Consider the following 12821-nt stretch of genomic DNA (forward strand, 5'->3'; position numbering starts at 1 on the left):
TGCTACTAGGCCGTTGCTAACGCCAGTTGCGTACAAGCTGTGCAGGTGCGAACATGGCGTGTGTTCATTCTCTAACATAACTTTGTTTGCTACTTTTCATGAAGCATTTAGCAATGCACAATGACGGACACAGAAAGTGACAATGTGAAGAATGCTCATCGAGCGACAATGCCTGGAAATCAGTTGCATCACTGGGATACGACAGTAAGAATTCATATTGGCAATGGTTTCGTCGTTTGTAAGTGTAGGGGTTAATGTGTCATAGTTAGGGTAACGTTTTAAATATAACGTCGTGTATTTGAGAAGAAATTTCTATATTTTTAAATAACAGGGCACAAGGATGAAGAATTGAATGGGAATGGCGGACACGTTATTCAACGGTGACAATCTTATCTGTTAAAGATAAAGGAGGTTATGACCGGCTGGACGTCTAGTTGTAATGGGGAAAGACACGCGTACAGAATTTCATCGCGAAATGTCTTGGAAATAAGTCACTTGAAAGAATGACATGGGAGTAAAAGAGACGTATTCAGGCGGATCTTAAAATAAATTACAGAATGGGAGATACAATGAAACAGCACAGGATGCTCTGAGTTGGAAAGATTTTGTATTCAAAATTTGGAGTCTTATTGCTATAACAGAGTGAGTCAGAGAGTAAAATGACGAGAAACGAACATTCAGGTATTAAAGTGATTTGACAAAAGTTAAGCTAAGCTAAGCCCACTTCCTTGACTCGGATTTGTGAATTTTTGTTACATATTCCTACAAAATGAAATATATTTAGTAAAAAGCATATCTCTCTTGATTCCCCGCTAGATGGCTCCAGCAGACAAAAGTGCAGAGGCATTGGGCTTGTCACAGACTACTCACAGATGCACACTTTAAAGACTAGGAAACCTCCACATGGGTGGAGGCCAAGGCCGTACTCGGACTGTATTGTCATTGGATGGATGGAATTAAATTATACATATATCCATATATCAAGATCATGGCAATGTTATTATAGTCTATGTCTCAAATCTCCATACATTTTCACACCACGGTGCTTAGATAAGCACAAAGAGAGCTTTACGTTTTACCAATATCCTTACGTGATACTTATAATAACAATTTTTCTAATGACAGAAACCACAAGACTTCAACAACAATAAAACAACATACTGTTTCATCTCAGCCCAAAATCTACTTCAGTCTATGGTAAAATCAATAATGGTCCTTGCTTCAAACATCAATAAAAATTCGGAAGCCACATCATGTCTGATAGTGACTTTAATCCTGCAAGAACACGTCTTTAATTTCTAACAATATGTTCTTTTCATGGTACTAAATTCGTTAGTAGTGCTTTCCTGAAATTTAATGGTTATTTGCAACAAAAGTAAAGGCAACTCTCGGTTTACGAACGAGTTCCGTTCCAAGACGTTGTTCGTTATGTGTGTCTTGCATTCCTGAGCTTTTACGGTACGTATCCATTTTAAAGCATTAATACCATGCACTAAACATCGAATGGTCTGTACAATACGCGTCTTAGTAGATGAATTTATTGGCAACAAACTACCGAGTTTCATTAATTAAAATCCAACTTTCTTTACTTTGATTTTTAATTTTATAAAAGAATTTACTAATGGAACCCAAGAAATAAAATTATTTCGTAATTTGTGTTTTATATAGATTTATATCTTATATGAACGAAGTACTTACTTAAAATATAAACCAATTTAGTTTTAATTACATTAAGAACTTATTTTCGTCAATCGGTACCATGTTTCTGGATGTTTTAGATCAAGGAATGGCCATAAAACTGTTTCGTCGCTTATCGTGTAGCCTTAAGTAGCAAAGTATCGAATAAGAATATTGAAATCTATAATGGGTTATTACCGAAACTACAGGATGATTCAAAAGTCTTTATACATAGGGAATAATGGTTGAATTAGCAGTTTCCGGCTTCCTGGATTGGTCGCCGTGGTCCGTGGAGTGGCCTCCGAGGTCTCCAGACCTCAGCCCACTCTATTTTTACTTGTGGGGGCACTTGAAGGCCATGGCGTACCAGGAAATGATACGAAACATGAATCACCTAAAGGAACGCCTTCGAAATGAAATTACTCGCATAATACGAGATGTGTTAACGCGGGTTCACCGTGAGAGGGAGAGACACATCCGTATGTGTTTTTAAAGGAATGGCAACCATGTAGAGCATGTTGTGTGAATAAAGTGACAGTTTGTTAAAAAAAGTGGCCATTTTTTGAATCACCCTGTAGTTACTTTGGACTTGCTCTGTTTTTGTTTACTGTCCAGTTTAGATTGACCCTGATTTCCCACCAGAGCCTCTGCATTTAAATGACTACTTTCCTACATTTTCAGACGAGTTCACGAAAATGCAAACACGGCACGTAGCACTTAGTAGAATATTTACTTTCGATTATTAGTAATATAAAAGCAGACGAATTCGAACTTCGTAATTCTATACATAAAATTGTGACCTGAGAAATTTTTACATGAACCATAAGATTTGTTAGAAACTAAGAGCAGTCCATATTCTTGACCTTTATCGATCGCCTTTCAAACTTATCGTGTGTATAAAACATAATTAGTTACTTTAGAAAAGCTATTTCAAAGTTTTGTAATCGTCTGTTATTAAAAGTGCCTTGGGTTACGGAGACGAGATTGGTTGCAGGGTAATCAAACTCGTGTGCCCCTAGAGACAAAATTCAGTCCGACCTTCTTTAAATGCTGGGATAATGGGCTTCCCATAAATCAAACCATCTTAACTGTTACACCAGGTACTCGACAGCTGTTCCTTATTTACCACACTTTACTGTCTTGTCCATGTCGCATATTAAACATGGGATAATTCTGGATGGCACTGGCGAGATACCTACGTTTGTAAATGCTACCACACCTTGGGATTATGTGGGACACAGAGTTAAGGCTCCTTATGCCATAAACTCTTGTAAAGGAATAGGTTCTAAGGGCGGTCACTGGATTTGTCTGGCACGAGATAGGATGTCGTGAACAGAGTAATAAACACGTGATGTGGCAGGTTTCCACAGCGGTAGAAGTTGATATTGTCATCTTATGGGCTGCTACATCGTGTAGTTCTGTAAGCTGTTATCATCGTGTCTTCAGATGCTGGAGCAGAGTTCCTGAAAAATCCATACTTTCTCAGATTATTAAGAAATTCCTTCCGCCGTTTATAAAATAGGAAGTTTTATTCTCGTAGTCAAATTTGAGATTTTCCCGTTGACGAACATTGAGATTGGTTGTATTCTGAAAAATCGGTCAGCATCTACCAGACTACATGATGTACCATCCCATTTTTGCTCATTCTCGTGCACACAGAATGCCACCACTGGACCCTGTGACATCTTCTAACGGTCGGAAATATCCTTTTTATTAATTAATATTCGCTTATTAGTTCCACAGGAAATCAATCAAAAGCCAGGTTATAATGAATCAAAACCGGACGTAATGCATTTTTAAATAATTTCCTCTATACCCTTACAGGGTTGCAAACGTACAGGGGTGGTCGACCGAATATACAGCTCTGTAAATAACGAGTGATCCTGGAGGGGTAGAGGGAATGGAACCAACTGTATCATTAGCATTTTGAAAGGCTCTGTTGTTGAAAGTGGCTTTCCCTGCGTGCGAGGCACGTAACCAAGTCTCCTACACGCGGTATAACTGTCTTGCTTCTTATCAAAACACCCCCACACCCTACAAACACACAACCCCACTACAATCTCTGAAACTTTAATGTTTAGACCACAGACGTCTGTCATCAGACTCTTTAAAGAGCATTCCAACCTAATATCCACATCACATTTACGTAAAATTCATCTCAGAATTATCCTCCTATCTAATTTAGGTTAGGTCTCTTTCCATCCTATTAAAATTTCACGTTTCTCGTTCATCCACGTCTGCTTCGTGTTTACCGAGTTTTTACCACCCCTAGCTTCTTTATCCAATCAGCCTTACTTTATTTGGCAAGATTTACCTTTTCTTTATGGAATATTCTCATCTCCTGCACAGTCTGTGTTCTTCCGTCTAGAACATACAATACAAGTAGATAAGTTAGCCGTGTGAGCAACGAAATATCCTAATTAGTTGGCCCATCATTGTATTAGCTTCAGATTTTATTTTGCATTACATAAGTTGGCAGTGGGTATGAATTAACGATATTATTTAAATCTAGACATCACACGGCGTCATTTTAGATGTGAAGGTGATAATGAATTGTGTGTGGGTGAGAAAGAGTCGGATATTTTATGCTGGTATTTAAAGAGAGACCTATGACCTACTTCTTTACTGTTCACGATCTTCTGTCCACATTACTTGACGATAAATAAATTATGTTCTTTAAACAGCCTCTCGTTAAATTTAAGAATAATTTTGAACGAAACAGTGAGAGAGACAGGAACTCCATCTCTTAGAAGAATTTAAATGATGTTGTTATCTGTCCATGTTTCTCTTCAGATCTGTTGTGGGTATAATAGAGCTGAGTGTATTGTATTAATAAACTTTATTAGCATATTTATCGTGTGTAGGAGACAATGGTGGTTTTTTTCCCTTACGTCAGATTGATACAAGAGGGGAATTCCCGGTTTCTTTTTTAATGAATATGAAAGAGGGAACAGAGAGGCTCCTGCCGGTCGCAGGGAATAGAAATCTCCGCTTCAGTTAGGATTTCCTCACCGGTTGGATGTCGTCTGTGAACATAAATAAAAATAAACATTTTAGTGAAGACCGCTGTTAAGAAATGAATATTAGTACCCACTGGAAAGAACGCACCCGGGAGATGTCTCTTTTCTCTTGTATGTATACTTTGATGGACTATAAAGTTCCTTGCGGCACAGTGTTCAAGTAACACTTTTTAGTTTCAAATGAAAACCAAAGGCCTTGAGTTTTATTTTCATTCGCGCAGAAAAATGCTGACGTATTTTACTGCTGCTCTGTATAATAAATTTGTTTTTGCGATTTATTTTATTAGAAGTAGAAACTCATTTGAAGTATAGCTATGCTAACATACGGAGACATATTTATGAATTTCTTTAAGCGAATGTCGGTAATGAGTATTAATTCTGTGTCTAATCTTATTAAGTAGAAAACTCCATTGAGTAATTTTGGTACCCTGCATAATAATACTTGTTATGATGATGATGATGATAATAATTTTGCTGTTAAGAGATTTGGTTTGTTATTTTGTTCCTAAATAAGTTTTTAAATTTATAAATATTACTGGTAGTCGCTCTGTTGAATGTCTGGTAAATGCTTGTTTTCTGTTTTAAAGGCATGGACATTCAGGACACGGACAGATTACGTGACGAATTATGCATTTGTTCCCATGCAAATGAACTTAATTAAAAAAAAGACGACTGTTCACTGTGCAGGTCTTCGCCATTTATTTCGTGTAGTCGCTGAAATCTCGGCATCGGATCCTCTGTTGTTTAGAACTGTTTCGAGTGATTTTGTTTAACGGCACAAATAATTTTACAGTCAGTTATTCTGCGTGAGTAATTTTAAAATTTAGTTGTGTGTGTGTATGTGCCACATGGAACAAAAACAACAGAACACGAACTATGGGAAGGGATCACAAATTTGTGTTGTTCGTAGGTATTTAACTTTGAAGGAAGATAATAAATTACAGATTTTTTTAAAACCAATTTGCAGGTAAATATTTGAGCCTATGGGGATATTAGTACCTTAGGATGTCAGGTGACGGGAAATGTTCTCAAGTGTTTTATAGTGGTGAACCAATGGAGAATACAATACGCGATATTTCAAATTGTGACTGCGACATGATTATTTGCTAAAACTTTTTAACAGTTGTTCGGATTCCATATTCTCGAGGCTGGGATCATGAAGATGGCTGTCTGATGGGTTATAGCGCCGTGTAGTCTGTTAGAAGTTTACCGACGTAATGGCTTTGGGTATCGCTATGATGATGAAAGCGAAAAGCACCTCCGAAACGTAGTAATTTTTTTTTTATTTGAAGTTTGGTGTTTAATTTAGGATTCTTTATTTGTATTTGTGAGCCGGGATAGCTCAGTCAGTATAGTGACTAGCTACGGGCTGGACGACCGGGTTCGATCCCCGACGGAGACAGAGGATTTTTCCTCTAGCCTCTGCGTCCAGACCGGCTCTGGGGCCCACCCAGCCCCCTCTACAATGGGTACCGGGGTCCTTTTCCGGGGATAAAGCCGGCCGGGGCGTGATGCTGACCACTCACCCCCATCTAGTGCCGAGATCAAGGAAGAGAGGAGCTATACCTCCTCTCCCCCCAAGCGCCTACATGGCGTATAGTGGGACAAACTTTACTTTACTTTTTATTTGTATTTGTGGTCCTAGGGTTCAGTTGGTGTTTCAATCGGTAAACTTATTATGCGTTAATATTGGTTTCATATTAGTCGTTACAGTTGCAAGGGACTATAGACTGTTTTGAGAAATGGGCTTTCCCTTTGTCACCTCGATGTCTTCGGAGTTTCCGATGAAAACCTAAGTGAAGAATTGCTCGTGTGACCCAGAAGGTGAAAACCTCATATATCCTGCAGTGACACTCAACGGACGGTAGAGGCAAGTGAGCCGTAGTAGCTGGAAGGTTAATTTGAGGCGTAAAAAGTGTTTTAGGTGCAAGGGCCTCGGACTTTCAAGCTTGACGTCATTCTGTATTTTGTAAATAACGATAGGCGTACAGATGTTTGAGTTGAGTCGGTCATATGTATATATTCTCTTGCCCCGTTTTTAAATTTATTTCTTAATTTTATCTAAAAAAACATTCTCTTAAATTTATTATATGCGCTTTATTTGAGCAGTTTATCGTTTTTCTATATACTTCTTCCTCGTTTGCACACAATAATTTCTTACTCATAAATTGCATTCTCCTTTCTTGTTTCTGGCCAGATCAAAACTTAAAGTTTAACATTTTTGTTGCCCCTGCGTTGGGGGTATGTTTCTTTTTTTCCAGCCCCTCCTAATTACCCTTAACTTCCAAACCCCCGCTTTCATCCAAACTAAGCCATTTATTTAATTTCTGCAGCAGAACACTATACTTTGTTTGTTTGTCACTTAATAAAGTACTAATCAAATTTTTTCAGACACAATCAAAAATAAAAGTTGACTTTCAATATCACTGCGTCTCTCCCCAAAATCCTCTTTAGCTTGTTAACTAAAATTGCTCTTAATGTTCTACTTTCCTTCGTACGTATGAATCATCATTGCAGCGTCTGTCCAAATTCACCTCAGATTATTAAACAAATGTGGAACAGAGTAGAAATTATTTATCTTTCGATTTTAACTTAAAGTCCACTACATATTTGTTCTTCGCCTCGTACTAGCTGAATGGCTAATCAACATGTGTAATTACTTTAACACAGTCAGATGTAGTATTAGATTCCACATCGTCTGTGGACGGTAGATAGAGCTCATAACTAGTTGTGCTGTTTATATTCTAAAAGTGTTGATGTGGCGTATTGCTTACATAGTCCATCAGTTAATTCAAAATAATGCGTACGATTCTCGAAAATCAACATTGTTGTGTCAACAATGATCTAAAATAATCTAATTGTTACTGTCTGCAAATATTAGCCAGATAGCAGTACCTGTCAAATACTGAAGAAGAACTTTGTCATCTTATGTAAAATCTGATATTTTATTAGTAACTAGGGCAGAACGCTCCTTTCGGAGCTCCTCGGAGGGGTTGGTCAAGTTTTTAAAAAGCAACCAACCCCTTCGGGGGGGGGGTTGGTTGCGTTTTAAAATCTTGAGTAAGACACTAAACTTGGCATTGTTGTGTTCCACAACAATGCCGAGTTTGTATATAGTTGACATCGTTGATGACGTCATTCTTTGACGACAAATTGGTTGACGACAACGGGGAATCAGAAATTTTTATATTAGACTAGAGCAGGGCGCTCCTTTCGGAGCTCCTAGTTTGTAAAACGCAACCAAGTCACTCAACTTTCTACGTCCAACCCCACCCTTGCAAAACGCAACCAACCTTGGTTAGTCCCAAAGGGGAGTTAGTTTAGTGTCTCATCCAAATGTTTTAACCCCTGAGTTAGAAACTAAACTAACCCCCCCGAATGGGGGGTTTAAACACTTGACCAAAACACCGAAGGGGTTTGGTTGCGTTTTAAAATCTTGAGTAAGACACTAAACTAACCCCCGTGTATAAACAAATATAAGGTGATATTGTTGATGACGTCATTTTTTGACAACGATGGCTAGTCCTTTCGAAGCGCTTCTTGTAATCTGATATTTTACTTCTTTACGTCGCTGATCAGAGGCCAACAGTTCTTGGTTAGTCAACTTTCTACGTCCAAACCCACCCTTGCAAGTCTTCCTTTTTTCTAATCTGTTTTTTGTTGAATAGTTCTGATGTTTTAGTTCTTTACGTCGCTGTTCAGTGGCCATCTGTTCTTGGTCAGTCAACTTTCTACGTCCAGCAACACCATTGCTAATCTTCGTCTGTTTTTCCTTATTCTTTTTTTCTCTTCTGTTCTTGTTGTATACGTTTTTCTATGTTTATCAATGTAACTCTCCCTTCGTTTTTCTTTATTTATTAAATAGGTCTGATGGATTAGTTCTTTACGTCGCTTTTCAGAGGCCAACTGTTCTTGGTTAGTCAACTTTCTACGTCCAACAACACCCTAGCAATTCTTCGTCTGTTTTCTACGTGTGTTCGTTTAACAATGTAAGTCTTCTTTCGCTTATCCTTATTTGTTAAATAGATCTGATGTCTTAGTTCTTTACATCGATGTTCAGAAGCCACCTGTTTTTGGTCAGACAACTTTCTACGTCCAACCCCACCCTTGCAAGTCTTCGTTTGTTTTCTTCTGTTCTTGTTCAATAAGTTTTTCGCTTTTCTTCATTCCTTAAGTATGTCTGATGTTTTAGTTCTTTACGTCGGTGTTCAGAGGCCACCTGTTCATGGTTAGTCAACTATCTACTTCCAAACCCACCCTTGCAAGTCTTCGTCTGTTTTTTCCTTTTCTCTTCTGTTCCTGTTGTATACGTTTTTCTATGTTTATCAATGTAACTCTCCCTTCGCTTTTCTTTACTTGTTAAGTAGGTCTGATATTTTAATTCTTTATGTCGCTATTCAGAGGCCCACTGTTCTTGGTCAGTCAACTTTCTACGTCCAACCCCACCCTTACAAATCTTCGTCTGCTTTTTTTCCCTTCTGTTCTTATTGAATACGTTTTTCTACGTTTATCGATGTAAGACTTCCTTCACTTTTCTTTATTTCTTAAATATGTCTGATGTTGTATTTCTTTACGTCACTGTTCTGAGGCCAATTGTTCGTGGTCACTCAACTTTCTACGTCCAACCCCACCCTTACAAATCTTCGTCTGCTTTTTTTCCCTTCTGTTCTTATTGAATACGTTTTTCTACGTTTATCGATGTAAGACTTCCTTCACTTTTCTTTATTTCTTAAATATGTCTGATGTTGTATTTCTTTACGTCACTGTTCTGAGGCCAACAGTTCTAGGTCAGTCAACTTTCTACATTTATCAATGTGTCTTCTTTCGCTTTTCTTTATTTCTTAAATATGTCAGATGTTGTAGTTCTTTACGTCGCTGTTCAGAGGCCAATTGTTCGTGGTCACTCAACTTTCTACGTCCAACCCCACCCTTACAAATCTTCGTCTGCTTTTTTTCCCTTCTGTTCTTATTGAATACGTTTTTCTACGTTTATCGATGTAAGACTTCCTTCACTTTTCTTTCTTTCTTAAATATGTCAGATGTTGTAGTTCTTTACGTCGCTGTTCAGAGGCCAATTGTTCTTGGTCACTCAACTTTCTACGTCCAACCCCACCCTTACAAATCTTCGTCTGCTTTTTTTCCCTTCTGTTCTTATTGAATACGTTTTTCTACGTTTATCGATGTAAGACTTCCTTCACTTTTCTTTCTTTCTTAAATATGTCAGATGTTGTAGTTCTTTACGTCGCTGTTCAGAGGCCAATTGTTCTTGGTCACTCAACTTTCTACGTCCAACCCCACCCTTACAAATCTTCGTCTGCTTTTTTTCCCTTCTGTTCTTATTGAATACGTTTTTCTACGTTTATCGATGTAAGACTTCCTTCACTTTTCTTTCTTTCTTAAATATGTCAGATGTTGTAGTTCTTTACGTCGCTGTTCAGAGGCCAATTGTTCTTGGTCACTCAACTTTCTACGTCCAACCCCACCCTTACAAATCTTCGTCTGCTTTTTTTCCCTTCTGTTCTTATTGAATACGTTTTTCTACGTTTATCGATGTAAGACTTCCTTCACTTTTCTTTCTTTCTTAAATATGTCAGATGTTGTAGTTCTTTACGTCGCTGTTCAGAGGCCAATTGTTCTTGGTCACTCAACTTTCTACGTCCAACCCCACCCTTACAAATCTTCCTCTGCTTTTTTTCCCTTCTGTTCTTATTGAATACGTTTTTCTACGTTTATCGATGTAAGACTTCCTTCACTTTTCTTTCTTTCTTAAATATGTCAGATGTTGTAGTTCTTTACGTCGCTGTTCAGAGGCCAATTGTTCTTGGTCACTCAACTTTCTACGTCCAACCCCACCCTTACAAATCTTCCTCTGCTTTTTTTCCCTTCTGTTCTTATTGAATACGTTTTTCTACGTTTATCAATGTAAGACTTCCTTCGCTTCTCTTTATTTCTTAAATATGTCTGATGTTTTAGTTTTTACGTCGTAGTACAGAGGACAACTTTTCTAGGTCAGTCAGACGTTTTAAAATCTTGAGTAAGACTCTAAACTAAGTCCCCCGAATGGGGGTTAAACACTTGAACAACCCACGTTTTGGGGAGGGTTGGTTGCGTTTTAAAATCTTGAGTAAGGCACTAAAGTAACCCCCTTCGGGGGGTTATTTTAGTTTCTTTTTGGTTGAATATTATTATTACCTTTTTGGTGTTGGCAACGTCTTCTTTCACTTTCCTTCATTTCCTGTTCGGAGGCGATGTGCTGCTTCTGGAGCAGTGATAATGCGACTGGCTTGATAGTTTTTGATTTCTTTGTTGTGAAGCGTTATTTGTTTACTCGGCATTGTTGTGTTCCACAACAATGCCGATTTTGTTTATAGTTGACATTGTTGATGACGTAATTTATTGACGACAACGACTAATCACAAATTTTTATAAGGAGATTAGATTAATAGTGATATTGAGTACCCATAAATCACTGCAAAATGCATTATCGTAACGCATAATTGTATTAGATGGTCTGAATAAAATGTATATTTAGACGTCCAAGCTTCCATCTTAAATTTTGAGATTGACCTCGTAGGCTCGAATAATTGGTTTAAATGATTTATTTATTAATCTATTTCTGATTCACAGATCTCTTAGAAATTGATTGATTCTTGATTTATTTAATGACGCTTTGTCAATTACAAACGTTAAATGAGAATTATTGTGACTAACTTATTAGGAAATTAATGTTTCAGAGTATTTGCTGATATTAATTGCTTATTTTATGACGTTAATTTCTCGTTTTGCGTATATTTATTTGTCAGTTGATCTTCATATATTACATTTTAGCACGGTTAGGCCGCTATAGAAAATACAAGTCTAATTTGTATGAGATCTGAGTTTCACACGGCAGAGAAGAAGTCGATATTGTTCTTTTGAGTATTTATGTCGTATGGACTCTTAGGCAGACACCATCGTTTCGGAGAAACATACTTTCTTCATCCTTGAAGATGGAGACACTTTCTTTCTTTGAAACGTTGGTATCTATCATGGCGTCGCAGCTCAGACGACGATCGTCAAGTCTAATTTGATACTTTCTACTACTCTAGATACCCACAAGAAGCCATCGTGTAATTAAAAGACGTTTTCGTTCGTGTAATTTCACGGTAGGTCTAATTCTTAGTGCTGTAAAGTCACAATCAATTAGATTGGACATCCACCGTATGGCAAGACAGAGAGCAAACACCAAGTGTTTAAGAGAAGGGGCAGTCGATACTAAGAACGAGTTATCTTGTCCGTAAAATGGAAGGTGACACTAGTTGTAATTTTCCGGATTAAATTTGTCGCGTCCGACAACTAAAACAATTTGTACAGCCCCGTACAGTTTGCTTGACTCGTGCAGTGTGACGAGATAAGCCAAAGATAATTCTCTCCTGTCACTCTAGCCCGGAGGGAGCTGCATTAGTAATGTTAATGCTTCTAGTTTCCTGGCTGGAAATTTACGTCTTCCATGTACCATAACCGAACATGTAGGACGGTTCCTTGAAATACCCCTGGTTTTGTTTATCATACTTTCTGTGTTGATGAATTATTTAGGTCATCTTACGCACTGAAGACACAGTGCATTAAATTTTATAACATAATACCAAGCAATCTTTGCTAAAGAAGGAAGACATCTGTCAAACAATAAATGTAGTTCAATTAACCTGTGTAATCTAGATGTGGTTACGAAAAACCGTAGGTTATACAGAGTAAATAAAATGCATTTGATTTGTGTTTGATGGAAATCTTTCGTCATTAAAGATTGCAATATAGTGCAGGCTTTTGATAGGTTCTGTTAACCTCTGTTGGGTACGTATGTATTTCGTAATTGTTAATCAATATATTTGAATGTAATAGTGTATCACAAGGTAATTTAGTCAGGTGGTAGGTAGGTAGGTAGGTAGGTAGTTGCGTAGTTAGACATGGTAGTAGGGATCTCACAGAATTTTGTTTTGTGAAAACGCATACTGGGAAGACAAAGAAATTTCGGAGGTTACATACGTATGTCCAGTCCCTCTGTGGGGATCTCAATCAAATTGAACTCCTTCAGAATCATTCACACCAGTGGGCTTTATTGTACTTTTCTTTAGTTAGTTAGTTAGG

General features: G+C 37.7%; 1 long non-coding RNA gene across 1 annotated transcript; it reads right to left on the reverse strand.

Moving 5' to 3' along the window:
• Positions 1–207: 207 nt before the first annotated feature.
• LOC147870391 (uncharacterized) lies at positions 208–11081 on the reverse strand. The gene is made up of 4 exons (XR_015533468.1): positions 10890–11081; positions 4569–4703; positions 3992–4041; positions 208–3140 (listed from the first exon to the last, which is right to left on the reverse strand). It is a non-coding gene; the product is annotated as an uncharacterized LOC147870391 (long non-coding RNA).
• Positions 11082–12821: the final 1740 nt, after the last annotated feature.

The sequence above is a fragment of the Zootermopsis nevadensis genome, unplaced genomic scaffold (assembly GCF_977971745.1).
Source record: "Zootermopsis nevadensis isolate Lab colony 2312 unplaced genomic scaffold, Znev_1.0 Znev_ptg000286l, whole genome shotgun sequence".
Classification (NCBI taxonomy): domain Eukaryota; kingdom Metazoa; phylum Arthropoda; class Insecta; order Blattodea; family Termopsidae; genus Zootermopsis; species Zootermopsis nevadensis.